Source organism: Ovis aries, chromosome 6 (genome assembly GCF_016772045.2).
Source record: "Ovis aries strain OAR_USU_Benz2616 breed Rambouillet chromosome 6, ARS-UI_Ramb_v3.0, whole genome shotgun sequence".
In the NCBI taxonomy this organism is placed as follows: domain Eukaryota; kingdom Metazoa; phylum Chordata; class Mammalia; order Artiodactyla; family Bovidae; genus Ovis; species Ovis aries.
In genome coordinates this window covers 35179933-35188432 of record NC_056059.1, presented here as the reverse complement: position 1 = coordinate 35188432, position 8500 = coordinate 35179933, and the positions used below count along the sequence as shown (strand labels likewise).

Genomic DNA, 8500 nt, shown 5'->3' with positions numbered 1-8500 from the left:
TGGTCTGATACGGCTACCCCTAAAACGAAAACTCAGCAACCGGCCAGCAGTGGGTGTGCGCGCGTTAATGCCTGAGTATGCATGCGTGGTAACCCGCGGACGCAGTTGGCCGGGCTCCGCCCTCGGAGCCCCCGCCCCCGCCCCCACGGCCCTGGTCTAACCCCTCCCCCCAACCCCGACCTTATGAAGGCAGCGCTCGCCGCCGCCCTCCTCACAGTCTGGGAGCGCGGCCTGCCGGAGAGGTGGGTCCCTCGTCCCCCACTCAGTCACACTCCGCGCACTCACACACTTGGAAGCACCTCCCCACGTCCCTCCCCTGCCCTCCTCTTGCTCTGCTCTTCTCTCTCTCACCACAAATAGTCGCCGACCGACTGCCAATCCGCCTCTCTCTCCCTCTCCACAACATGACTGACTGGGAAGCGGTGGCTCAGGCAGAGCAGCTCTGCTGGCGCGGGCAGGAGGAGCAGGAGGATTATTAAATAACGCAGCTCTACTCTGTACAACTGGGAGTAGAGAGAAGGAGCCCAACATCCGAGAAGGGGAGGGAGGGCAGAGGAGGGGGACCGGGAAAGACAGTCCCGTGCCCCGAAGACACAAATCCCCGAGTGCCCGGGAGGAGCCTAACAAGCGGCGCGGAGCCCTCAAGGTAGTAACGCCCCCAGTGCCCCCGCACCCGGCGGGTCGCGCTTCGCGTCGCCGCGACACTGGGGTCGGCCCCGGGCGGACGCGGGGAGGACCGCCCGGCAGGTGACGGCGCCGTGCCCTGGCCGCCCCGGGGCAGCCCCCACCCAGGCCCGGGGCGCCGGCCGTGAGCCAGGCGTGTGCGGCGTGGAGACCTGGCCTGGCGGGCGGGGTGGAAGGGAGGCGGAAGGGCTCGCTCGCCGCGGGCCCGCGACTCTCGGCGCGCTGCGTGGCCTTTTCCTCCGCGCTCCTGAGCGCTCGGATCACCGCGGCTGCGGCCGCCGCTCCGGGGCGGCGAGGAGCGCGGCCGGTCGAGGAGGCAAGAGTTGGAGCAGCGCGGGGCCGCTCCCCTCCTTCGCCACTCTCGTCCCGCAGGTAGGGGCGTCCGGGCAGCGCTGGCCCCGGGGACTGCAGGAGCCGGGGCGGGGGCGGTGGCGGAGAGGGGGAAGGGGGAAGGGGAAAGGGGGCGGGGAGCCCGGGGCTCCCGGTGGAGCCGCAGTGCCGGAACCTGGACGGCCCCTTGCCTTCGCCCTCTCGTCCTCCGGCGCTGGCTTCCTGGATTGGAGGCGAGACCCTCCCCAGCGGCGGCAGGAACAGCAGCGACTTAGTGTGAACAAATTGCTTTGTGGTGGCGCATCCAGGGCTCCAGGGAGGGGTGTGTTTGTGTGTGTGTGTGTGTGTTCGCGCTCTGGACTAATCAAAGCATTGGTTCACCTGGAGAGAAAATCAGTCCCGAGCTGAAACCGCAGGTGTCCCCTTGCTCCACCTCCCCCCACCTTGTGGGTTGTGTCCCGGGGACTCGTACACGCAGTGCTGTCAGGGGCAGGGTTGCGCGATGGGGTGATGGAGGGATTTGTGAATGGTGCTGCTCTGCGCGTGGAGGCTGAGTCTTGCTGATGTAAAGGAGGAGGGATCCAGAGTGAGAAGAAAGGCTATTTATGGCAAAGAGTTGTGAAATTTCTCGGGGTTTCCTTCCGTGTTTCCTGAGCTTCTCTGTCTCCCTCTCTTCCTCTATCTCAATTCCCCTCTCCCATCTGTCCTCTCTTCTTTCTCAGAATTAGAAGCAATTCTGCTTTCCATTCCATCCCCACCCCCTTTCTCGTGGGACCTTGAATATGAGATGAAGGAAGTCAGAAAATCACTTGCCATTTTACAGGTAGAAAAAACATGCTTTTCACAAGTTACTGATCCTTTGCCTTTTATGTTTGTGTGTACTTATCACGTCTCTTGCTTCTTCAGGCCACCAATAATACTTACAGTCAAAACATCTACTTGGTTTCAACTGCTTTCATTTCTAATATCTTTACAGTTGAATACCTTCCCACTGATATCGAACACATTTATACCCCTAAGAAAGGCTGTTAACATAATGTGCACACATTTTACCATAAAGCTGGTTTTATTAAAAGCCTTGGGGAAGAAAGAGAAGCAGACAGCTAGGTGCTTTTGTATTGATTATTGCTGATTAAAATTAAAACTAGCTATTAAGAAAAGACCTAAAATACTTTTAGTCTAGTCCACAACACAATTAGTTTGTTTCGGTTTCTTTTCCTGTTTGCTTTATAACAGACAAAAATTCCAGACCTAACGTGAAGCTTAGAGAGGTGCCTTAGAACAGTGTATACCAACTGCGTTTTAGCAAATTTATGTTTGTTCTATGAAAAATCTATATTTTCATAGAACCATTTACTGGGTTGTAACTGATATAGGATAGTGTCCTTATTATTTTGAATTTGGGTGTCTCTAAGCAGCTGTCAAGCACAGTGTTTTTAAAACATTGAAATTCTATGTTGTAACAACCAGTTCAATAATTTCATGGAGAAGAAAGAAAACTGACCAACTTACTGTCAAAGTGATTTGTTTTCATTTAGTATTAATTAAGGAGCTCCTTTTTTGATCAAAACATGCCAACTGTTGATGTTTTCTTCCAGTGTGAAAGTAGCTTTCCTTAGTAGTTCTGTTTGTTTTGGAGACAAAGCAGAGTTAAGGATTTATTTTGATTTGATTAGATTTGTATTGGTTTAAAATACATTTTTAACACTGGAGCATGTGTAGTTTTATATATTACATTAAAACATGAACTGAGCGCCCTGGCTCTGAGGGTTGTTAACTTTCTTGAATCATTGGAATGGGGAATTTAAAAATGTACTTGATGGGCTATATTATTGTAGTCATTAAAGTCATGGATATGACTATGAATATTTTTTGACACCATCAGAGAATCAGCAACTGTTTATTATTTTAATGATGTATTTTTATACTATAGAATGTTGATTTACGTTGTCGTGAAGTTGAAAATGAAAAAAAAAATATATAGATGTGGCCTCCTTATTGCATTTTATTATGCAACATAGTATTCATAGTAAAGAGCCTGTCATGTGCAAGGTACTATCTAGGTATTATGGAGGAACGTAAGACTTCTTTGCCTCCTGCCCTTCAGGAGCTTACTCTCCAGTTGGGGAAAGTCAATGTTCATGCTTGAACAGTTAACAAACCTTGACAATAAGAGATTGCATGTCTAATGAAGACTGCAGGAGTTCAGAGCATGACAATAACATTTCATACTGAATTTTGTCTGAAAAGGCTTCTGGGGTAGGTAAGACTTCCTTGGTTTTGATCTTAACGGATAAATAGGATTAGTGACTTGTGGATAAGAATAGAAAATGTAAAATGCAAGTCTCCTTAAATTGTAGAAAAGAGCAAAAGAGATGAGAAAGATACGTTTGTTTGAAACAGCTTTTGATATTGCAGAGTGGTTGAATTTGTTGTGCAGAGTGAGTCCGTTTTTGATGGACAACATTCTGTACACTGTGCTTTTGGAATTAGTTGTAAATATTTCTGTGCCTAAGCAGACAAGTTTTTTATGTTGCTTTTCAGTGAAAAATACACTCTCTGTATACTAGAAAAATACATAAGTAGAGAATGCTTACCCTAAATATTTAAATATACCATGTCACACTAAAGTGTTGAATTTTGGAATGTACAGGAAGTGAAGTGTTCAAGTTATGTCCTTAAATCAACTCTCCTTATATTTGGTCTAAAGAAAAGAGTATGAGATATGTAAAAGAACAACTGTATAAATAATGAGCAGTCATTGAATGCTGAATATTCATATAAAATGTATAACTTATTAACATATTTTCCATCATATTTTGTTTTAAAGTTGTTAGAATGCATTTGCATAATAGTTAATCTATCCTTACATTATTTTCATGAATATATAGCTATGATGTAGGCCCTGTGGAAACAATTTTAAGAGTTTTAACAGTTTAAAAAATGTTGTAACTATCTTTTGGTAAATATATTGTATTACTAATAAGATTGTGCTCTGTTTATAAGAGTGTGCGTTTTTAACTTAGTTATGTGTTCTTTGTATATATATTTGTTTTTATACAAACACAAAACTGTTTAGAATGCATTCCTCCGTTTTAAGAACGCAGGAGGTAAGATCAGAATTGACATTGAGCCTGTCTAATCAATATGACACTCCAGAAGTATTTTATGGTGATAGTAAGGAAATAGTACAAATGTTAGGTATGACTTTCAGTAAATAACAGAATAGAATTACTTTCAGCTTAGTTGAATTAAAAGACATATATATATATTTTGTTGACAGTGAATAGATAAGTCATCACAGAAATGAAAATCCTGTTAAATCACCAATTTCTATTCATGCAGGAATGGGATGATTTCCAATGTGGTCAAAGTACAGACCAGCATATCTGTTAATTGGTCTCTTTTGAGTTTGGTTTTGGACAATATGTCACAGGTGTGTCACTTTGATAATGTAATCTCTCCCATTGTATGACTGACAGCTTTTGCATGATTTCCCTACTGGATACAAAATCTATTTGCTGTATATTGAGGACATATGCTTTTATCAGCAATATAATCTTCACTATGTGAGAGTGTCATTTAACAAAAAAACATGAAGTCTGCTGTGGGAGAAGCAGAGAGAAAAGATGAGGAGATTGATGAAAGACACTAACAAAGGAAACATACTTCAAAAGGTAGCTTAAGTTAAATATAAAAATGTAAAGCTGACCAGTTTAAGCTGGTACAGCAGTTGATACAGTATCAGGATATTGTTATCAGTTCTTACTTTAAATGACTGTATGCCATTTTAAGCTATTTTCATGGCTAAACAAAATGGCAAAAAAAAAAAAAAGTGGTACTTGAAAATGTTTACTAGGGTATGTGGTATTATATTACAATTAAAAGAAATTCTGCTTGGACCTTTGACAGATTGTTGTTTGGCCAAATTCCTGGCTCTATATTTAGACTAACTTAAAAATATACTTTTTGTTTTTAATTATTTACACTGTAATAACAATTTTAAAATTTTGATTAAACTTATTACAATTCTTGAACACTGTAGCTGTGTTCTGATACTAAATAAAATCTAAAGGTCATTTATAAAGTAACATTCTGTTAGCTAATGGCAAATTCTTAACCTAGAGTGGTAATTCTCAAAATGTGGTTGCCTGGACAGTAGCATGAGTGAACTTGTTAAAATGCAATTCCATTAAATGATTGAATTAGAAACTCTGCATTGGGGTTTCCTGTGTGATTGTTGGGCTTCCCGGGTAGTGCTAGTTGTAAAGAACCCGCCTGCCAACGCAGGGGACATAAGAGACACAGGTTCAATCCCTGGGTTGGGACTATCCCCTGGAGATGGGCAGCCTAACCCACTGCAGTATTCTTGCTTGGAGAATCCCATGGACAGAGGAGCCTGGCAGGCTGTGGTCCATAGTGTCTCAAAGAGTCGGACATGAATGAAACAACTAAGCCTGCACACACGTGTGATTCTTACACACTCTGAAGTTTGAGAACCACTAAGAGTATTTCATAGTGAAATTTGAAGGCCATGTCTTCCACCTCTTTCATATTTAAATACTTTCCTCAACTGGTAAAGATAACTATGCTTTAAATGTTTAGACCTAGAGAGTATTGTACTCTCCATCAGAAGAATTTCATCTTAATTGAGTTTTTCTTTTTAAAAAAACTTAAATGACTTTGTAACTCCTCGTTGTTGATTAGGGAAGCAGTACATCAGTGTAGAATTTAACCGGACAATAATGAGCTCAGGCTGACCTTATTGGTAGTCATTTATAAAGCAAAAAATATGCACAGTGTACAAAGGTTGACTGTCTTTAGTTTTGTTGACTCTTATGTGATATTTTTGGTCTTGGCATTTATAATCATTTTCTCTGTATAAGATTACAGTTATTTTAGCTGCACAATAATAGCTTCACAAGTGTGAAATGTTCTCTCAAATGTTCTTACTGCTGAAAGAATTTTAGCTTACATCTGTACGTCTTTCAAGATAACGATAATGCGTTCAAATCCTATATCTCTCTTAGTATCCTTCTCCCTTTCTTCTTCCTCCATCCTGGCCCCCATGCCCAGGACTCCCCCACCCCTGCCTTTCAGATACAAGCTCAGTCAGCCCTTCCTAAAGGAAATCTTCCTTGGCCTTCTTTGCTGCATCAGTGTCCCTTATATATATTGTTTTAGTTCCATGTTCTTCTTCCTTATGGTACTCATTGCAATTTAATTTTATGTGTATTTGTGTGTTTGGTTCAGTATCATCAAGAATTAACAATGGCCAACACATAAATATTGAATAATTGTATGCCTTCATTCTAAGGATATTTTATGTTTTTCCAAAGACTGACCCTTTAAAAAGTATTTTAAAATAAAGGGAGTCCCTAGACTATATGAAAATATGGGTGTTGTTTTTCTTTCTCTTTTGCAAATGATGAGGTGTTTGTTAACAACAGCAGCAATGACTATCATGTGCTGAACGCTTCTTCCATGACACTTATATTTGTTGTGCCATGCAGTTCTCCTAACATTATAAAATTTTGTGCGTATTTTAGAGATGAGGAAAGTGAGGCTCTGTTCTGTGAGCTGCCAAACTACTTATACCAAATATTCATACTTTATTATAATAGCAATAAATTATGAAATCAGTAGATAGAAGGTGTGGAGTGTATTCAGTCCTTATTCCTGTTTTAACTCTGGGCCCAGCAATAGCTACTCATTATTCACCCTGTTGCTCCTGTCTTCCGTGATGGCTATTATTGCTTCTTGGGTGATTGCAATAAGTGATGGAGAACTTGTAAGGCTGATATTCCCATCTTTTTATTACTCTTTTCAGTACTGATATATTTTGCCCCCAGTGCCATAATTCTTTTACCCCAACTAGTCAACATCTCCCAAATTATTAGTAGAAATTTAAGATGTAACCAAGTATAGTTTTAAGAATGAGTGCTTGTATGTGGAGAATGGTCAAACATTAGATATTCTCCATATTTGGAAATATACAGCATATTTTTTGGCAAGGTACACACAGAGATTTCAGTACTTTGCTCAAGCAAAACTGCTATTTCGGGCAGCCTGTTAATTCAACTTGTCTCCCAAGAGAAAAAAAAGTTACCTATCAGTTTAATTTCTTTTGACTTTTAATCTTCAACTTATTTACTTAAATATGGCTTTAATCAGTGTTCACATGTTTGAAGCAAAAGAAATGTTTTGAAGTATTTATGCATTATGATTCTGTAGAAGTCCATGGTCAGCATTACATTTGCTTTTTCTGAAGCTCTCTGCTAGACTAATGGACAAAGTTATATATTTCATAATGTGTTTAAGTCAGTCAATAACATGGATAAAAATAGATGCATAATAACAAAAAGAAAAAAAAAATGGTTGTTTTACTGAGTATCTCACTTAAGGCCTGTTTTGTAGCTTTTTGTCAGTACCTTGTTCCTGGCACTGGAATTGTTTACCAGAGCCCTCAGCCATGCCCCTGATTTATGAACAATCCTTCTATGCAGTGGAAAGCTTGGCATCTAGTCCGAGACCTTAGGACTTAATATCAAGCCACCCTTGATGTCCAGCTCTAATGTTATAGCATATTTCTAGTAATGCTTCTTTCTTATAACTGAAACTGATTTCTCACTTAATATTTCCCCCTGCATCTTGGTAACTTACTCAGTGTCACCATTTCTCATAGCATTTGAGCACAGACTTTCTTTGACAGAGCCTTCTTTATTTCTTAAGGACTGGGTTTATGCTTGTGAAACCACTTCATTTCCCGAGCTCTTTCATCTGCCAGCAGACTCTCCCCTGCCTTGTACCCAGTAACTACTTTCCTGAACTTTTAAAACTTTGCAACTCTGAGAGGTATGCTTCATTCCCAGTACCCATTCTTAGACCTTCATGGTGCCAGCCTCTTATGGCATATTGTTGTTGTTCTGTTGCTAAGTCACGTCCAACTCTCTGTGACCCCATGGATGCAGCATGCCAGGTTCCTCTGTCCTTCACTGTCTCCCAGAGTGGTCCTGTTTCATGCCCATTGAGTTGGTGATGCTATCTAACCATCTCATCCTCTGCCACCTCCTTCTCCTTTTGCCTTCAGTCTTTCCGAACATCAGGGTCTTTTTCAATGAGTTGGCTCTTTGGATCAGATGGCCCAAGTACTGGAACTTTAGCTTCAGCATCAGTCCTTCCAATGAATACTCAGGATTGATTTCCTTTAAAAGGACTGACTGGTTTGATCTCCTTGCTGTCTAAGGGACTCTCAAGAGTAATCTCCAGCACCACAATAGGAAAGCATCAATTTTTTGGCTCTCAGTCTTTTTGATGGTCCAGCTCTCATATCCATACATGAGTACTGGAAAAACCATTTCTTTGACTATGTGGACTTTTGTCAGTAAAATGGTGGCAGGTTTTTAATACGCTGTCTAGGTTTGTCCTACTTTTCCTTCCAAGGAGCAAGTGTCTTTTAATTTCATGGCTGCAGTTACTGTCCGCA

The 8500-nt window shown here is 41.6% G+C and overlaps 1 protein-coding gene across 7 annotated transcripts in view; it reads left to right on the top strand.

Annotated features, from left to right (window-relative positions):
* Positions 1-213: 213 nt before the first annotated feature.
* Positions 214-8500, top strand: part of CCSER1 (coiled-coil serine rich protein 1) — a 1491420-nt gene continuing 1483133 nt past the window's right edge. For 4 of the 7 annotated variants that reach the window (XR_009600997.1, XM_027970872.2, XM_060416881.1 and 1 more), the window contains exon 1: positions 214-646. The gene's annotated coding sequence lies outside the window, so the exon portion shown is untranslated. The other 3 variants (XM_060416879.1, XM_060416882.1, XM_042251242.2) reach the window with 2 other exon arrangements.